This window comes from Paroedura picta, chromosome 7 (genome assembly GCF_049243985.1).
Source record: "Paroedura picta isolate Pp20150507F chromosome 7, Ppicta_v3.0, whole genome shotgun sequence".
NCBI lineage: Eukaryota > Metazoa > Chordata > Lepidosauria > Squamata > Gekkonidae > Paroedura > Paroedura picta.
Window position 1 is genome coordinate 63,807,804 of NC_135375.1, and position 19,811 is coordinate 63,827,614.

Genomic DNA, 19,811 nt, shown 5'->3' on the forward strand with positions numbered 1-19,811 from the left:
CAGTTTGGTGTAGTGGTTAGGAGTGTGGACTTCTAATCTGGCATGCCGGGTTCGATTCTGCGCTCCCCCACATGCAACCAGCTGGGTGACCTTGGGCTCGCCACGGTACTGATAAAGCTGTTCTGACCGAGCAGTAATATCAGGGCTCTCTCAGCCTCACCCACCCCACAGGGTGTCTGTTGTGGGGAGAGGAATGGGAAGGCGACTGTAAGCCGCTTTGAGCCTCCTTCGGGTAGGGGAAAGCGGCATATAAGAACCAACTCCTCTTCCTCTTCCTCTGGCATCTGCATGTAGCATACCACTTTCCTAATAAAGAGAGTGATGTGATATGCAGGAAATAAAATATTAACATGCGAAATTATTTTGATGCACGAGTTCTCAAATTCTAAATAAATGAACAAACAAACAGCTTAGCAAAGTATTTTGTGTCACAAGACAGAGACGGTGGAATGGAGACATGACTCTTGCAAATAAAAACTGGGGTGTTGAGTGAAGGAAATATACTGGTGCAGTTGAAAAGTAAACTATGTAAGATAAACTATGCGAATAGAAGCTAATGCTGATACTTTAGGAAGAAGCAGATTGTTTAAACAAAAACAGCTGAAATGTAATGGCTCAAATACCAATGTTAATACATTTTACAGAAATGCAGCAGAATTAGGCACAGCACGGCTGCTTATATCAACAGGAAAACAATAAGACGCCTATAACAAAAGGGGCAGTGGGGTAAAGTCATGCCAGACACTGGTGGGTGGCCCGAGTGAATAAGAAATGCAGTTAAAAAACCCAAAACAGCTGGCATACATGAGTAATCCAGTTACTTTAAAGAACTAGATTGATGGTATAAGCCAAAACTGTAAAAGATAATGAAGAACAGCAGGATGACCAAGGGCATTTGTGCACAGAGTTTTTGATCAAATAGACTGAAATTAAACCAAGAGTTCAACTAAACACTAGGAAGAACTTCTAAATAATTAGAGTAGTTCCTCAGAGGAATAGGTTTCCTCAGGAGGTGATGTGTTCTCTTTCTTTGGATGTTTTTAAGCAGAAGCTAGGTGGCGATCTAACTGTAGTGCTGATTCTGTGAAGATTGTGAGAGGGAGGGCACGAAAGGATCTTGTGTCCCTTTCTTATATGCCCAGGGTGATGATTATCACCACTTCGGGGTGAGGAAGGAATTTTCTTCCTGGCCAAATTATCCAGGGATCCTGGAGGGTTTCTGGGTTTTTTTCTGTTAGTTTTTGCCTCCCTCTGTGCATAGAGCAGGAGTCACTGGGGGAGTTTGGGACGGGGAGTTGAAATTTCCAGCACTGTGCAATGTGTTAAGGTCCCTCCTAGTTCTATGTTTTTATGCAGCTTGACTTCTTAATTGTATTTTTCACAGCTTTATGCACAGCATATTTCCCATTCTAAGGGCCTCTTGTGGCGCAGAGTGGTAAGGCAGCCGCCTGAAAGCTTTGCTCATGAGGTTGGGAGTTCGATCCCAGCAGCCGGCTCAAGGTTGACTCAGCCTTCCATCCTTCCGAGGTCGGTAAAATGAGTACCCAGCTTGCTGGGGGGTAAACGGTCATGACTGGGGAAGGCACTGGCAAACCACCCCGTATTGAGTCTGCCATGAAAACGCTAGAGGGCGTCACCCCAAGGGTCAGACATGACTCGGTGCTTGCACAGGGGATACCTTTACCTTTACCTTTACCTATTTCCCATTCTGCCAATTTCCTCCCAACATTTGTGCCAAAGTTTCCTAAGGAATGCATCTGAAACTATTTTCATGGACTCTGCAGTCTGCTTCACTTTTAAAAGTCCTGTCCACACTTGATGACTTCCACTTCCTAGCAACCTTATTTCCCTTTTTTAAAAAATAAACACTGCTGTAGCAAACAACCATAAATTAAGTGTCTGCTTCACTTTTAAAAGTCCTGTCCACACTTGATGACTTCCACTTCCTAGCAACCTTATTTCCCTTTTTAAAAAAATAAACACTGCTGTAGCAAACAACCATAAATTAAGTTTTTGGTGGGGGGGAGGGGCTTGTCTTACAGTGAGATGGCATGCTTAGCTATTTTTTCCTCTTTAATAGGCTAGCTGTATGTCTGTTTAAGAAATCCATTTGTGCACTGGCTACTAATGGACTTGCTATGTAATAGCAGGGAAATTAGTTACCAAGAGCAGGAGGAAAACAAAGTTTGAGTCCAGCATCACCCTTAAGATCAACAAAGTTTTGAAGGTGCCACTGGAATCAACCTTCGTTCTGCTGCGTCAGACGAACATGACCCCCTACCTGAATTTATCAAGAGGGAGAGGATGCATCAGAGGACCCCCAAAGCAGCTGGAAATGGGAGGATACAATCCCTAGTGGTGTCAGCAACTAGAATATCAGATTTCAACCCCAAAATCTGATGATTATAACAACTACAAAAAAATTAAAACAAACCTCTAAAAAAACAACTCAAAATGATAAAAGAGTACCTGCAGCTTTAAGAAACAGATGTCCTTAATGTCTCTTGCTAGGAAACCACAACAGTTTGGCCAGCATTCAAGGCTTTGTTTTTGTCAATAAAAGGCAGGGGAGGGCGCAGGGCTGTTTCCATGGCTGTTTTGGTTTTTGAGGAAGGACTCACAGGGTCCAAGTTACTTGTCCAGTTCCATAACTCACTCAGGCTCAACTGCTCATTAATATTCAACAGCAACCAACCCACACAAGCCAGTGTGGTACAGAGGTTAGAGTTGCAGACTAGAATCTGAATAACCATATCTGAATCCCTACTCTGCTGTGGAAGCTCACTAGATGACTTTGAACCAATCTCATACACTCAGCCTAAACTACTCTACAGGGTTGTTGTAAGGATAAAAAGGAGGGGGAGACAATCACGTCACCCGCTTTGGATCCCCGATGCGCGGGCGTGCTTCGCGCGGGCGTGGCCCGATGCCCTGCCGGTCCCCAGCCTCAGAAAGGTTGGGGACCACTGGTGTAGATAAGCTGATTCAGGAGAAAATGAGACACTCCTTGTAAGTTCCTCATTGCACAACTGGGCCCAGCTTGGCAACTAGCACCATAATAAGCCATAATTTTCCTAGGTAGAGAGTGTAAGGTGTAGGGAAGGAGGGAAAACTGAAGAAAGTGTGGCAGGAAAAGATAGGTTAGCTGGTGGGTGGAAAGGAGAGGAGGAGGCAGGAGAAAGGGAGAAGCTATGGGGGTGATCCTGCGTTGAGCAGGGGGTTGGACTAGATGGCCTGTATGGCCCCTTCCAACTCTGTGATTCTGTTTTCAGTGAAGAGAAAGAGGAAATAGTAAGGGAAGGGGAAAAGAGATGCCTTGACAATACTAATTGCTACTTTATCATATGCTTTTATATCTAAGAATAAAGGTGATTGTGTTATCTTTATGAAGAAATGAAAAATAGTTTTTTGTAGCCAATTTTGGTCTCTCTGTAGCTTAAACCTATTAAATTTTCCAATAAGCACTATATATAATTTGAAAGCCTGCATCTTTGTAGCTATACGAGTATATAAATATTTTCCATATTAATTTTCCCCATAACTAATTATGTGAAAGACATTTCCATACCTTCAACAAACTACCTTATTCAGAAATGCCTAGCATATCTCGCTGTGGTTGCCTGACCTTTCCATCTAGCTTAAGATGAACAACTCTGTTTCTCTAACTGTAAATATACAAGCCACAATAAAAAAAGCTTAAGTATGGATGTTTCTTGTAAAAAATGGTAGACAACAATGGTAATGGTAGCCTTGGTAGACAACAAAGCTAATCTGGAGCCCAATTTCAAAAAGTTTCACAAGCGATATTATTAATGCCCATCAGCTAAGGAATACAGGATGTTTCTTGTGAAAGAAAAAGAAGAGTAGCTTCAGTTTGCTGTACCATTGTATTTCCTCATGTTTCTCCCCATAAGGGCCCCCCTTGGTCATGGAACTATATAGCATGTTGTAAAAATCAGTACACTCATGGTAAAATCAGCGAGAACACAAAAGCAGTTAACATGACAGATTCAAAAGGTACTTCTTAAAAACACTACTATATAGAGATATTTATTGTGAATATATATCCCACCTCACTCAGCAAGCAAGTTACATTATGATGCCAACATTATGGCAAATAATAGTTTTGAGACATATATTTGTTTAATTATATTTACATACTGCCCTGCCTTTTGGCTCAGGGTTTTAGACTTTTTAGACTTTTGCTATTTTAGACTTGATTCTCATCAATAGCGAAGAACTGGTAGATGAGGTGGAAGTAGCAGTGGCCATGTGCTTTTGGAATTTTCAATCGTGGGAAAGAGAAAACCTTTACGTAGTCGTACGTATAGACTAGACTTCAGGAAAGCTGATTTTCACAGACTTAAAGGTATGTTGCGTAGAGTCTTGTGGTCAGAAAGACTTAAAGAGATGGGAGTCCAAGAGGGCTGGGAGTTTCTTAAAAGTGAAATACTGAAGGCTCAATCACAAACAATTTCCTTGAGAAGAAAAGATGGAAGGAGCCTAAGGAAGCCAAGTTGGCTCCATAAGCAGTTGTCAAAGGGTCTTACTTTTCCTTGCTTTGGGCATTTTTATAGTCACTGCAGAAGGATTGCCTTGATGTTTCACTTCCATCTTATTGGGCTGCAAAGATGTAAAACGAATTTCCATCTCAGGCTTCGGAAAACAGCTGGTTTTGTTGTTCTCTGACGACACTTCACAAGAATCTAGGATGATTTCTGACCCGTCCTGATTGTCTTTTCCTGAAGATGCCCTGCTAAAATTTTGTAGCTGTGGATCTGTGTCCCCAATACGGTTGCAATTTACTGACTCCATTTGCTTTTCTTTAAGCTTACAGCCATGCAGATGTTCCACTGTATGCTGTTAGGCCTCTACTGACATGGACATTGTGGTTTTAGAGTTTACAAAACTTTAATTCCTGAATAATGTTGTCTATCTCAGCCAGCTGCCTTCTGAGTTCTTTTAGGGCAGGTTCATGATCCTGAGTGGGAGCTTTCAGTGCTGCCTTTTTCAGCTCTTCCATTTCGACATCTTTCTGTGCATTGCTAGAAATCAGGGAGCTAAGCTGAACTTCCAGAGCTGCCACTAGCTGATCTCTCTCCGCATGCCATTTTTGAAGGTCGCTATCTTTTTCTGCCAAAAGGTTTTGCACTTCTGCCAACTGCTTCGCATGATGTTCTCTGTTGCCAGCAAACCTCTTCATCTCCCTGTTATGATGTGTCTCCGGTTCTTTTGCTTGAGCAATGAGGTTCATTCTTTCTGCCAACCACTTTTCGTGGTCCAGTCAATGTTTTTCTTCACACTCCTTCAGTTTCTCTTGCAATCCCTCCAGTTCTTCACTAGGCAACTTGGCCGTGTTTTCACATTCTGCAGTAGCACGTTGTTGCCTAGTAGCAATGTTCTGCTCCTCTAGCTCATGATACCTCTTTTTCCATCCTTGTAGTTCAGCTGCTAATCTTTCTGAGTCTGCTATCTTGGCCTCAAGTACATGATCTTGTTCTGATTGTGTCTGTTGCTCCTTGCTCCTCTAAGGTCAGTTTCATATCTCCAATGATCTTCTCCTTGCAAGAGAGATCGTCACAGGCCTTCTGGTACTGCTGTGAAATAGCCTCTAGTTTCTTCTTAAGTTCTTCCTTCTTAAATTGCTAGATTGTTCGCTGTTTGATTTCTAACTCTTCAACCAGCTGGTTTTTTGATTTCTCAAGTTCGCTCACTCTGTTCCGCAGTAATTTCTCTTTGGAACGCATGGTGCAAACTTCTCTCTGAACTTGCTCGATCTGCTTTTTGGCATGAGCCAGCTTCTCTTTCAGGTCTGTGTATTCGTCTTCCTTCTGGTGGATTTCCACTTGCAGCTGGGATGAGAGGGCAGTGCTTTCCAGGAGATCTTTCTTCAAACGCACAATAGTTTGCTTGGCTTCTTCTCTCTCCTTTTCTAGCAGTTCAACAGCCTTCAAGTTATCCTTCAGCTCTTGGACTTCTTCCTTGAGCTGTAGTTCCTGATTGCTTATGCTTTTGATGTTAGATTCCGAAAGAGCAAGTTTTCCTTGCAGGTCACAGACTTCCCTTTCTGCAACGTAAACTGCAGCCTCTTTCTTATTTAGTGCTTCTTCCAAAGCAGCTACCTTGGCCTCTTTTGCTCCTTGCTGTTCCACAACACCATTGAGGTTTTTGATCTTCTCGAGATAGTCAAGATTTTTCCTCTCCTCTGCCCTGTACTTCTCTTGCAGGTCCCTTATCTCAGTGGTCCCCAACCTTTCTATCACTGGGGACCGGTCAACGCTTGACAATTTTACTGAGGCCCAGACAGGGGTAGTCTTTTACCGAGGGATGTCACCGCTGCCTGAGTCCCTGCTCCACTTGCTTTCCCGCCATCTGCTGGGGGGTGCTGCCAGCACCAGCTGCACAGTGCCACGCCAAGGGGGAGCCCCAGCACCAAAGCTGAGCCGGCAGCAGAGTGGCAGGGCAGGGCAGTCCCCGAGGCAGCAGCCAGGAATGAGGACGAGGAGGAGTTGCGGACCAGTACCAACTGATCCACGGACCGGCACCGGTCTCCAGACCGGAGTTGGGGACCACTGCCTTATCTGACCGAGGAGGCGCTCCTTTTCCTGTAAGGATGCTTGGCCTTGATGGATTGCTTCGGTGAGCTGAGACTTCAGGCAAGACTTCTCTTCTTCAGCATCCAACAGTCCTTCTTTGCAGCTGGTCTACTTGTTGTCTAAGATCTTTTATCTGACTGCTCTTCTGAGAAGAACTGTTAACAATTTGCTTGCTCATTTCCCAGATGTTTTCAATGCTATAGTGAAATAAGTTTTTCTGAGCCGGGTGAACATGAATTTCTTCCCGCCCATCTTTTGAAAGCTCTCCCTGCTCCTTCCAATTTGACGGGTCAGCTATAGGGACATCTAAACCTAATCTGCTTAGCTCACCCTTTTTTACCTCAACGGCTTTTACTTTTGATCTTTTTTCAGCAATCATTTGGTTCGCACTTTCTAGTTTTTCAAGCAGCGTCTGTATTTCTTCCTTTTGTTCCTTATTTTTTTTGAAACACTATTTTTTATTTTCATAAAGATAAAGGTAAAACAGAACGAATAGTATACATTGTTAATACAGAGAAAGATAGGTTATGCCCTTCATTTGATACACTTGATTCCCCGTTTCATGTCCCCTTTTAGTTTATTTTCTTAAATAATTCAGATAAGGGCCCCATTGTTCTTGGAACACCTCTTCTGTTTTTCCATTAACTATCAGTGTCAGTTTGGCCATCTTAGCAAAGTCCGCTAGTTTGTTCAACCAGTCTTCTATCGAAGGTAGTTCTTGCGTTTTCCATTTCTTGGCCAGAACTAATCTTGCTGCCGTCGTCACATAGAAGAATAAACTTTGGGTATGAGCTGGGAGGCACTGCAGAGGTATACTTAATATCATAGATTCAGCTTTCATAGGAAATCTAAGACCCCACATTTTCTGCACAATGGTGTGTATTTTTGCCCAGAACTTATAAACTTTGTCACATTTCCACCACATATACAAGAAAGAACCTACTTTGTCACCACGTTTCCAGCATTTATTATCACTGTTTTTAGCAATTTTGGCAATCACTTTTGGTGTCACGTACCACCTGTAAAACATTTTATACCAGTTTTCTTTAAGTATTTGACTGTTAGTATACTTAGGGATTCTAGATCATGCTAGTTCCCATTGTTCTATTGACACATTTGTCTCAATATTTTGCATCCATTTAATCATACATGGCTTAACCCGTTCCATTTCCGTCTCATACCTTAATAACAGTTTATATATTTGACCCTGCAAGTGAGGCTTATCTTGAATTACCAAGGGCCATTTCGCACGGCTTCAAAGTAGCAGAATGGTTGCTATTTGGAAACGCTACTAATTTGCCATAACCCACGACGTCGTAGACAATCTGCAACAATCCTGAAACCAATCAGCAAAAAGCGCTTCGTTGTGGCGCTTTCAGGGGAATCCAGAAAAGTGGATTCACCCTCCGGATAGCGATACACTCCTGCAACCAATCTGCAACAGTAGCGCTAAAGACCTGTGCGTTACCATTGTTGCTGGTTCTTCAAAGTCCCTCCCCCTGGCTCTCTCCTCCAAACTTCCGGCGAAGCGATCGCCATTTTTTTTTCTCCGAGCGAGCGGGGATAAACGCACCGGCGAGCCTCTTTCTGTTTAGAGGCTTCCCTGGCTTCAGTCCTTCACCTTTAGTCACTAAGCACAAACCACTGAAAAGCCCGTTTGCTGAAATAAAGTCCCTTTATTTTTTACAAATAAATTCAGCCGAAAATCGGGCCCGTGAGAGGGGGGGGGGATTTTTTTTTTATCACTCGAGGCAGCGTGCAAACGATCATACAATCAAACGACAGCTCACATTAGGCAGCTGGATGGGTCTCTCCGTAGCAACGAATCTACCTAGATTCGTTGCTATGGGTCGTTTTTTTTTTTTTTTAAAACCTTTCTTAAAGGGAAAGGGGCTGTTTGGGAGCATGCTAACGGCTGCCCATTGGCTGCTTGACGGCCAGGGGCGGGACGAGCTTGGCAATAGCGCTTCCTTTCTAGCGATTTCTGCCGAGACCGGAAGCCTGTGGGAAACGCTAAAAAACGCAACTGATTCCACTACAAAGGCAGGTATGCATAACGACGAATTCCACTATTTTAAATGGCGATTTTTCATTCTGCAAACAATTTGCAACAAAGATCCCTGTGCGAAAAGGCCCCAAGTTTTCAAATTCTGGTATTGGAGCCTCTGGATTTAACGGTTGCTGAAACTCTGCTTTAAATCTAGATAATAATTGGTTGTACTCTTAACCATTGAATTTCTACTCCTTCGTTCTTTATTGTTTGCATATCCTTAAACTTGCAGGTTTTTAGTAAGTCTTTGTACTGGAGACAAGTCTTTTCTGTTGAGCTTTGCCAAAGTATGCTTCAATTGGCGATTTCAATATTGATGGTGCTGGAGATAGTCTTTTGTTGTACCTTGACCATACGTTCAGAAGTCCACTAATCCAGGTATTTGATATTGCTTCTTGTTTTTGTTTTCCTGCTGGCCATAATCTTTCATGGAACCTATTACCTATGGTTTTTCTTTCAAATACCAGTTCTCTTGATTGCGGTTCCCGTATCCAGTCCACTATATATGTAAGTGCTGCTGCATCTTTGTATAATTTTAAATTAAGAACACTTTGTCCTCCTCTCTCCTTCGCATCTTGAAGTATTTTAAAAGCAACTCTAGGCCTTTTTCCACTCCAGATAAATTTATTAATCACTGATTGCCATTTTCTCAGCGTTTTCTCCTGGATCTCTATTGGTAACATAGCTGGAAAAATTCTTGTAGATTTGCTTCACAGATTTGCTGTACTTTTGGATCCTCCAAAAGATAGTCATTCATTTCCCACTTTCTCATTCCGATTCTTTTCACACATAGCTCTATTTGTAATGGATTATGGTCTGCAAAGGTGTTTGGTAATATCTCTGAAGTTCTCAGTTTGGGTAACATTTGTTTTGATGCCCAGCATTGATCCAATCTTGAATAGGCATCATGTCTGTTCGAATAAAATGTATATTGGTGCAATTTTGGATGATGTTCCCTCCAGACGTCTACTAATGCTAGATGTTGGAAATTAGATCTAGCAGAGGGTGGAAATGTTGAACCTATTTTTCTTGAGGATTTATCCCAATATGGATCTTGGACTGTACTGAAGTCTCCAATTACCATTACCTCATTTTCAAGTTAGTCCAAATTGGATAGAAAAAAATCCCTATAAAAAGCCTCTTTGGCTTTATTTGGTGCATATAAGTTCACCAAAACAAAATTTTGTCCATCGGGAAGCTTGATCTTTAAGATAGAAAAGCGTCCGTCTGGGTCCTCAGATATAGTCTTCGCATTTATATTGGAGTTTACAATATAGGTCATCACCCCTCTTTTCTTTTCCTTGGCTGATACAATACATTCTTTCCCTAAACTTTTATTTTTCAATGGATTTTGATGTCTTTGTGCAATGTGGGTTTCTTGTAGACATATTATATCACATTTTAATTTTCTTAATGGGTTAAAGACTTTTGATCTTTTATTCGGTGAGTTTAATCCATTAACATTGACTGAGACTATCTTCAAGGACGCTATTTTTACTTTTTAGGTATGGCACCTTTTCCTGTTGCTCCCTGATATTCTTGTTGACTGTTTTCTCTGTTCTTCTGCCAGCGCGGAACCTTCAGCTAGGGTATCCGCTAGTTCTTGTGCTTGTTGTAATGTTTTTATGATCCTTCTTCCTGTTGGTAAAATAACTTCCAATGCAAATGGAATCTTCCAGAAATATCTAATATTTTGTCCAATCAGAATTTGCCGTAGAAAGTGAAATTGTGCCCTTTTTTGTAGTGTTTCTGGTGGTAGATCTTGAAAGATCTTAACTTCTTGAACTTCAAGAGTGAATGGATCTTCTCTATGCTTTTCTTGGAGTGCGTTCTTTACAGACTTAGATTCAAAGCTAACAAGGATATCTCTTGGTTGGTTATTTCTTTTCGCTGCTCTAGAGCAATGGTCCCCAACCTTTTTATTACTGGGGACCACTCAACGCCTTTTACTGAGGCCCGGTGGGGGGGGGTAGTTTACTCCTCTACTCTCAACCACTGCCCTAACGCTCTCTGATCGCTATGGTAATGTTTAAACATCCCTTCAAAATAAGATACAGACATGCCACAATAATGAACATAAGGAACATTTTATTTTCATGGAAATTTTAACTAATGACAATGACAAATCAATGGGAACCCTGAGCTTGTTTCTCTGCAATGAGATAGTCCCATCTGGGAGTGATGGAAGACAATGACACCCGAAGTGTGTTGTAAAGGGTCGGGGGGGGGATGAAGTAAAGGGCCGTGGGGGGGGGAGAAGGCGTCCTTCACGACCCACCTCCAATTAGTCGAAGGACCACATGTGGTCTGCGGCCCACAGGTTGGCGATCGCTACTCTAGAGTGCACTCTGTATGCTTTCTCAATTTTCACCTCTTCTTCCTCCAAGTAACCTTCAATCGCCTCAGTGAGATCTTTCTTCAGATCTTCTTTGCCAAACGATTCCGGAGCCCCTCTGATCTTAACATTCCTACTTCTCACTTCTGACTGAAGGACTTCAAATTTGTCTTCTGCTCCTGCTTTGCAACCTTTTGTTCCTTATTGAGATATTTCAGGCCAACTACCTCAGACATTATTTCCTTACAGCTGGCCTGCTGTTGGCATAGTTTCTTTCTCAAGCCAGAAGCATCTTCTTCCACAGAAGAAAACTTTTGAGTCAAGCTAGTAATTTCTCTAGCCAAGTCCTCATTCTTGCTCCTCTCTTATTCTAACTGCTCTCCAAGCATGGTCAAGTGAACTTCTAGCATCTTGATCTTTTGTTCCAGTTCCACCTTTTCTCTCCCCTGAAAATACATGGCCGAATTTCATCATGTTGATTTGTCTCTATGGCCCCTTTAAAACTGTCAGTAATGGATCTTTGCTTTGCAGGCGGGCCTTCCTCTTCCTCCTCCCTTTCCAGGCACTGCTTCCTCCCAGCATCCAGATGTTTCTTGGGTGGCTCCCTAAAATCGGCATAGTTTGCTTTCTTGTTCTGGTTCTCCTGTCCCATTTGTTATTTAATAACAGCAATCGTGTTCTCCAAGTCTCTTACAATTCTTTCCATATGAGCTATCAGATCTTGCAGTCGGCTTATTTCACTGTCCTTCTGCTCCACCATTTGCGTTAGCTCTTGTATCCAGTCATTCTGCAGAATCATTTTCTGAGTAGCCTCCTGAAGAACTTGAGCAGTTTCACTCAGTTTATTCTCTTGCCTTCTCACCTCTTCATTCCTGCTTCAGAGTACTTCTTGGATTTTGGATAATTCAGCTGTAATGTCAGCTAATTGCTTTTCCAAGTGTTCAATAGTTTGCGGAGGGTCTTCCAAAGCAATAAAGGAGCCCAAGCACCATTTCTGCCTGCTGCTTAATATCAATACAATACAATATAAAACCTTTAATGGCATTCACGATATAAAACAATATACAAATCGGTTCATTAATACAAGTCTAAAAAACTGTGAGGAAAGTTACAACAGGCAAGGGAGCAGCAAATACAAAAAGATGAAGTCAGTTATGTTTACTTCTTTACCCTATGGGAATTACTATAGATAAAAACTTGGCTACCCATTCGGTGGTCTCTGAGCAATTATCGGTAAGCAGCAATTCAAGAACCCTGCCATCTGAGACATTAGGGAAGGGTAGAAGTGGGCAGATCAAGTCAGAACGTTAGTTGTTATACAACTCACATTGCAGAATGATATGGCAAACTGAGTCTGGTTCTGTATGGCAATACCTGCAAATTCTTTCATTGCGGGGAATTCTCCTATACCTGCCTTCAACCATTGCAGAAGGAAATACATTTAGTCTTACTAACATAAGCGCTCTGCGGTTTGAAGGTATTATAAGGTTGGAAAAATAGTGTGCCATAGTGTTTGGGGTATAGGATAGACCAAAAGCTTGTGGAGAGCACGGTCCCCCTGCACCAGCATAAATTATCTGGAGATCAATATCCTAGATTCTTATTTGAATAGTTTGAAAAATATGATCCTCTCCAGAGTTAGCTAAAGAATCCAGGTCAATGCCTATGGATTTAATTTTAGAGGAAATGGTCTGTGACAATTTCGAAGTATAATGGTCAGATGAAAGACGTGCAAGGAGACTATTTGGCAGACGGCTAAAGAAAAGGTGGAGCCAGTATTTGATGGATAAAATCCAAGCACATGATTCGATAGTGTGAAGACCCAGCTCGGCACATAAAGTCAAATAGGTTAGCAAATTCGGTAAGCCTAAAATTCTGTGGTAAAAGGCCGCAGACATACAGTCAGCTTCTTTATTCAGAGACTGGATCCATACAGGAATCCCAAAGAGTAGTCGAGGGATCACGGAGGCTTGAAAAACCCGAAGCGCCACAGGCACATATTGGTTGCCCTTCTCTAAGTGAAAACAACTAATGGCCTGTGATTTAATCTTGGCCAAGGAAAGACTAGTATTACGGTGGGTAGACCATTTTAGGTTATAATGAAAAAGAAGCCCCAGATATCTGAAGGACTGAACCTGTTCAATCTTTTTTCCTGCAACTCTCCAAGTGGCATGCTTCCAAGATTTGGAAAAGAATAAATTGATAACTAGGGAATTCAAATCACAGAAGGAGATGAATTTATGTAAAGAACGTTTAAGACCAATTTTTGTGACTGAGAGAACCACTGCATCATCAGCATATCTGCATCATCTGCTGATTTTAATTTGGGGGGATGTCCATCCACTGTGGCCAGATACAGAGGTAGATCGGCAAGGAACAAATTGAACAGGCTTGGGGCTAGTACACAACCCTGCTTTACACTTTTGATACAGGAATTTTATGGGATAAAGTACCCGAGCCATCTAATCTAATTTGGCAAAAATTAGAGGAATGTAATTTTTGAAGTAAAAAAAGGAGACAGTGTTCTATTCCCAACTTCTTTAATTTCTCCCATAATAAGGGACGCTTGACTGAGTCAAAGGCCTTACGCAAATCAATAAAAGCTGTATATAATTTCCCCCGCCCCTGCTGGGAGTATTTTTCAGCAAGGAAGGCCAAAATTGAACAGTGATCCAGAATGGAATACTGAGGCATAAATCTGATTTGTTCCCTACCTGGTAAATTAGAAACATTCATCCAATCTTGCAGTTTTTTAAGCAGATGTTTATCATATAGTTTCCCCACTATGGACAGTAAACTAATAGGTCTATAGTTTTCTAAATTATCAGGATCACCTTTTTTGAAGATAGGGATCAAAATGTTCAACCAGGAGTCCGGGATAGAGCCATATTTATCTATCAGAGTGAAGAGATGAGCAAGTGAGCCTGACCACGCATCAACATTGTTTCTCAGGAGCTCGGCTGGAACTCCATCTGGACCAGAGGCCTTGTTAAGTTTGTGAGACATGATAAGGTCAACAATCTCATCCTGAGTGACAGGAGTCCACTCAGGTATATCCAGAGGCAGGGGGTAAATCATATCATGGAGGGGGAGGTCGTTAAAAAGCTTATGGAAGAAGGTGTTATATTTATGCTGGGAGAAATTTAATGTGGGAGTGGCTCTTGCAGTATATTTAGTACCAGATATCAGGGACCAGAAGGCTTTATTATCATTTCTTTTGATTGCAGTTAAAAGTCGGGACCAGTTTTCCAAAGAAAGCATATGTTTCTTCTGATCGAACAGGTGTTGACAAGCTTTTCTCATATTACTGTAAAGGGAAGGCTTCCATGGGAGTAAACCTGAGTGCATCAGATGGAAATATTTACGTACACTTTTTTTGCAGACACACACTCAGTATCAAACCAGGCATTTAAAGATTGTTTAGCTGACCCAGAGGGAATAGGATGCGCAAAGCGACTAAGATTATCGATGATACATTTAAATTTGTTTAACGCCTCTTCTATTGAGCTGCTCCCATATAAATCATTCTTTAACAACATCACAGTTGTTGAAGATAACCAAAGTTCAATCTGTGCAGCAGCAGTGGGTGACCAGTTTATTCTTTTAAAAGAGGGCATCTGAGTCGGCAGAAGCATTAGAAAGGGGACTATCTGAGTCATGGCAAATATCTAATGAAAGCATTATCGGAAAATGGTCACTTTCAGAACGGTTACCTTTCGAGAATTTTGTTACGTATTTGATGCAGTCCATGGAAATGATTGCATAATCAACCACGCTGCAGCCACGAGGGGAAACAAAAGTAAAATGGCCCTTGGGGTCATAAAAGGAGGAGCTGCTTAATATCAGAGACACTATGTTGTAGTGATTCGACCATGCCATCAAAATCAGCAGAACCTCCCAGCTCTTTTCTGCATCTCCCTGAGGTCTTTCCTGCTCACCAGAGAATAGCTCTTTCACCACTCCCCCTCCATCATTCGCCTGGGGTATACAGTCCTTCACAAGGTCCTTGTAAATCCGTTCCTCACAGTTGTCCTCTGCCAGTTCTTGATTACGGATAGCCAGCATCTTGTGGTTTCTCTCATTGTCAGCAAGATATCCAGCACACTCCCGCACGACTTCTTCATGGATCCTCAGCTCCATTAATAGCTTCTCTTTCCTTTCATTAATCAGTTTGTTTTTCAGATCCTCTATTACACCAAGAAGCCTCAGATATTCTGCTTTTCTGATGACCACTTCATCCTCATCGTCTTCACCCTCTGCCTGGCTCAGCGTCTCCCCCACGACATCAGGCTCTGTCCCTTTGGGAAAGTTATCGTCTGTGCAGGGCATCCCATGCACCCCACTGCTGTCAGCAGGCGACTCTTCTTCATCCTCAATCACATCTTCCAGAGTCCTCTCCCAAAGTATAGTTGCTCATCTAAGGGGGAAGTGTGCATCGGCTTCTCCTGCATCAGTCTCCGGTTCGTCTCCTGTGGTCTTGGGCTCACGCGTTTCTTCTTGGAGAGAACCAGAAGAGTTGAGGATGGCAACTTTTTGAGCAATCGCCGAAAACTTCAGCACATTGAGCGTCTCGTCATAGGCAGTGGCCCCCGGCCGGACGTTGACTATCATGCACACTTTCCCTTTACCGCTGAAGAAGCCTTGGAAGAAGTGAGTTAGCTTGCTTTTGCGAAAAGGTATGTGCTGCTGCATCTTAGATTGCTGACTGGTCTTGATGGCATTGATGCATTTTCCTAGAATAAGCAAGGAAGCATTGATGCTCCTACTCTCTTTTAATCTTTCTCCTTCGCTGCGGGTTATGGTGCAGCGTTCTGAGCCAGCCAGATCACACAGAAATAATTCGCTGACTCGCACAATGTGCGTGACATTGGGATCTATTTTGAGCATTTTTACCGTGAAGATGCTGTGGCTCCTACTAGAGTTAGCGTTCAGTTTCGTAGAAGCAAAACTTTGATTCTTCAGGCCTAGTTTCATGAGTTTAAAGGCTTCCTTAGTGTTTGAAACCTGAATCCACTGTAGATCTTTGACGTACAAACAGCCTTTTATGTCCTGACCAAGACGTAGCATCTTCCTCCTCTTATCGCTGGTCATCGGGATCAGTAAGTCATAAATAAATTCAGTGTAAATTTCACAGAACGACACCCAGATGGAGAACTTGGCACAGTTATTCTCGTCCCTGCTAGCTTGGTCCACTTCTGATGGCTCTTCAAAATTATTGGCAGTTTCATTATGGTTTCCATTATAAATTACTGGCAGTTTCATTATGGTTTCCATTCATGCCAGTTTGATTATCCATCTCTTTCATAAGCCGGAGAAGTGAGTTCTTGAGATTCATTTCTTCTCTAACTTCCTCTTAGCTCAGCTTTCTATGTTCTCAACATCGATGGGGCTTGAAGTCCATCTTGGTGTACAGTTTGCCTGGGACGTTTCTAAACAACATTTCCAGCGCCCGTGGGAAAATGCCAGCATTGTCTTCTGTGCCTTGGTAGGTGTATGTTTTCCCTGCATTTGTGACCCTGCAGGAAGTCTTGCACTGGCTGCTTCATCCTCCAATTCCTTATCAGAAATATTAAATGGCGCAGATAATTCATATCAGAGTGCAGTTCTTCAGCCACTGACCTTCAGAACTGTTCTGTTCTCCTTGTTTCCTCTGAACTACATTAATTCCTACTCCCTTCTGTACTCTATTTTAAATATACTTTTCTATATATCCACCAACACTGGCCAGGCTCTTAAGAGTCTTCAGCCATGTAAAAGGCTCTCATAAATCTATTTATTTATTACATTTATATACCCCCCCTTCCCCTTGTGGCTCAGGACTGTTTACAAGGAACATCAAAGCTATAAAATAAGTACGATATAGGTTTGGTAACTACAACAATTCATGAGAACAGTGGTATACATCCTGAAATTGCAACCAAACTCAGCTCCCAAACAGAAGCTACTGACAATAGCAAATTCTGCAATTCAGTTAGAAGCTGTCATACCCTCTTGTCCCACAAAAGGGTTTGGGGTGAAGGTCAAGAACAAAGCACACAGTACTGGCAAGTGAATCTTGATTGCCCAGGATAACAAACCACCAGCAGCCTCAGTCTAAGCTAATCGCATCTGACAGACTGAAAGTTCAAATGTCCAGCCCTGCCATGTATTAATCAAGAAGACAGCCCTACAATGTAAGACACTTGTTTCCCCACCTGTGTATTGACACTGGCCAGTGGTAACGACATGCAAAGCTTTGCCCTCAGATGGCTGCCATGAAGCACGTTGGTATAGCAACTACATCTCTGGTGTGGAGGCAGGTGAAAGGACGATGGAACTGAGATTCGCTGAGAACATCCAAGATTCATTAACATCTGCTGATGAAATCCTGGTTTAATATACCAACTGCAGTTAAAATAAACCATTATTTCATGCTGTCACTTAACCAACCCAATTGCTTTTACTTTCTGAAAGGTGATGCTGTCAAAATATCAAGACCTGAAGAAAGACTAGCTGCCTTACATTCTGTGGGAACGGCCTCCTTATAAACAGATCTACTTTAACATTACTATAACTAGGAAACTCTAGGATGTGCCCTGAAGTTTCTTCTGACTATAATCTGACACTTTCCAGACTTGCAGACTAACATCCAGAGTACAGAGAACTGCAAATAAGCAGAGTACCATCTTGGATTTCATAATGGAAGGATACAAATATAATTTTAAAAAACAACAGTCAGGCAAGGAATACATTTTGGCTACCTATCCAAATGCCAGAAGCAAACTATTATAATAATGCAATCAGTGAAAGGGGGGGGGGGAACCACCAAGGAAAGTTCTCATCTATTATTTACAGATTTCTGATAAGCAATAGCTGCCAAGCACATTTATGCCATTCAGTGTGCATCTACTTTCTTTTGAAATAAATGCCAAAATCCCTATTTATGTTAATCATTCTAGATTGCACTCTCATGTCCCAATCCATACATATTTCATCTGTTTGAAATGCCAGAGTACCATCCTTCCAACACCAGTAGGCTTGTGATGCAGTGCGAGAAAATGTGCCTCTTCCTTAATACTCATTTACTGATATACTGAATCATAAAACTAGGCCAGAAACCAGGATTAAGCATTAAAAGATAGGAGCACAAATGACTGGGCCATGATGTTCTTTTCACTTCACTGCTGTATCCAAAGATGGAACTCATGCATGTTCCATCAATGTGGAAGTTGTCCCAACTAGAGGGACCAGGCAAAGGGCATGAATTCTGCTTCTGACATTACAAACAAATGCAATGATCAGAAAGCACCAGTGTTTAACAGTTCCTGTTCCCCACCACCTTCTCCAGACATCTTGTAGTCTCTACTAAACTGTCTGAATGTGGCTGACTTTGAAGAACTATAAAATATTGTACAGTATTTATAAAATATACAAAGATCCTTATTTATTTGACTGTATTTTTCCAAACCAATTTCTTAGAAGTAAAAAGAACAAAAATCATTGTTACATCTAGACAATATATTTAGGATGCCATCCCAAATGCAATTAGGAAAAATGCTCAAAAGAGGTTATGGTTCAGATATCTCTATTTCTTTACAAAGTTTACGTCACTCAGCCTTTCTGCTCAATCAGGGCCACCCTCACATTTTGAAACCCAGTTCCCTATTCTGCTCATTAAGATGTAACCATTTCAAGTAGTGCTGCAGACTGCACACAAATGCATAAAATGAAGAGCTTTTATACATACAGGGTGACAGGCTTTCTAAAGAGAGGCTTCTGGTTGAAAAAATTCCAACGAATACAAATAGATCCCTAAGTTTAAAAGCCAGCAACTACATTTTCTGCAGGCTACAGCCAGTTATATTCTTCTAATAATAATAATGGTAGCCCAAGATTTAAAATGTACACAATTAGAGGGGCTTAAGCTCTGGTACAATTCCCAATTACTTGACAACTGCAGAGGGCAGTACATCCTAAGCTTGTGATGACAGTAGTATAGCTGCTGCATGTTGCCTGCCACAATGACTGTCATGGAGCCAGCCATTCTGCTGAGAAATCAGCAAGCATTCCAGATAAAAGGAGGAACAGCAGCATGAAACGAAGAACAACAGCCTTTAAAGAGCTCATCAGGGGGCTAATCCCAACTCTGACACATTCTTCCACGCCTTTGCTGACTTGCAGAGACCAAAATGTTGATCCCTTAAATTAGCTGTTTGAATCTTGAGACACTGGAAACCCTTAGCTCCTGTAAACATCAATGTCAACTGCAAATCTCTAGCTTTTTTCTATTTTATACTGTAACCTCTGAAACTGTTTTTTTCTTCTTCAAGTACCAGGACATAAAGTACTTATAATTAATAAAAGGGATTTATGTCAATATCATTTTGTGTACAGGGTAAAATTAAAACATAATATTGATTACTATTGATATACAGGTAAAAAGCAAGTTTTAAATATGGTAACTTTTAGTACAGGAAGATATGCTACAGGGGGGAGTATCAAAACACTTCACTTTCCTCTTTTTATATGTACCAATTGTAAACATTTATATACCCCAAAAGAGATGCCAACACCACTTAAAACTAGTAAAAACAACAACACAAAACCTCCCTGAACAGCAGCAGTATAATGTAATAAAAACAACAGGACTAAAGCAGGAAATAATAAAACTTTAACAAATCAAACCATAGTGTGCAATTACAAAGAAACAATCTTCACCACCAAACCACCAAAATTTAACTTTAGTAAAAACATACTTATTTTTAAGAGCTTTTTTTATATACCCTGCTTTTCACTACCCAAAGGAGTCTCAAATTGGCTTACAATCACTGTCCCTTCCTCTCCCCATAAC

General features: G+C 41.6%; 1 protein-coding gene and 1 pseudogene across 7 annotated transcripts in view; both read right to left on the bottom strand.

The window, feature by feature from the left end:
- Positions 1-19,811, bottom strand: part of AOPEP (aminopeptidase O (putative)) — a 242,045-nt gene that overhangs the window by 68,745 nt on the left and 153,489 nt on the right. The window lies entirely within an intron of this gene.
- LOC143841013 (kinesin-like protein KIF20B) lies at positions 1,711-17,744 on the bottom strand (annotated as a pseudogene).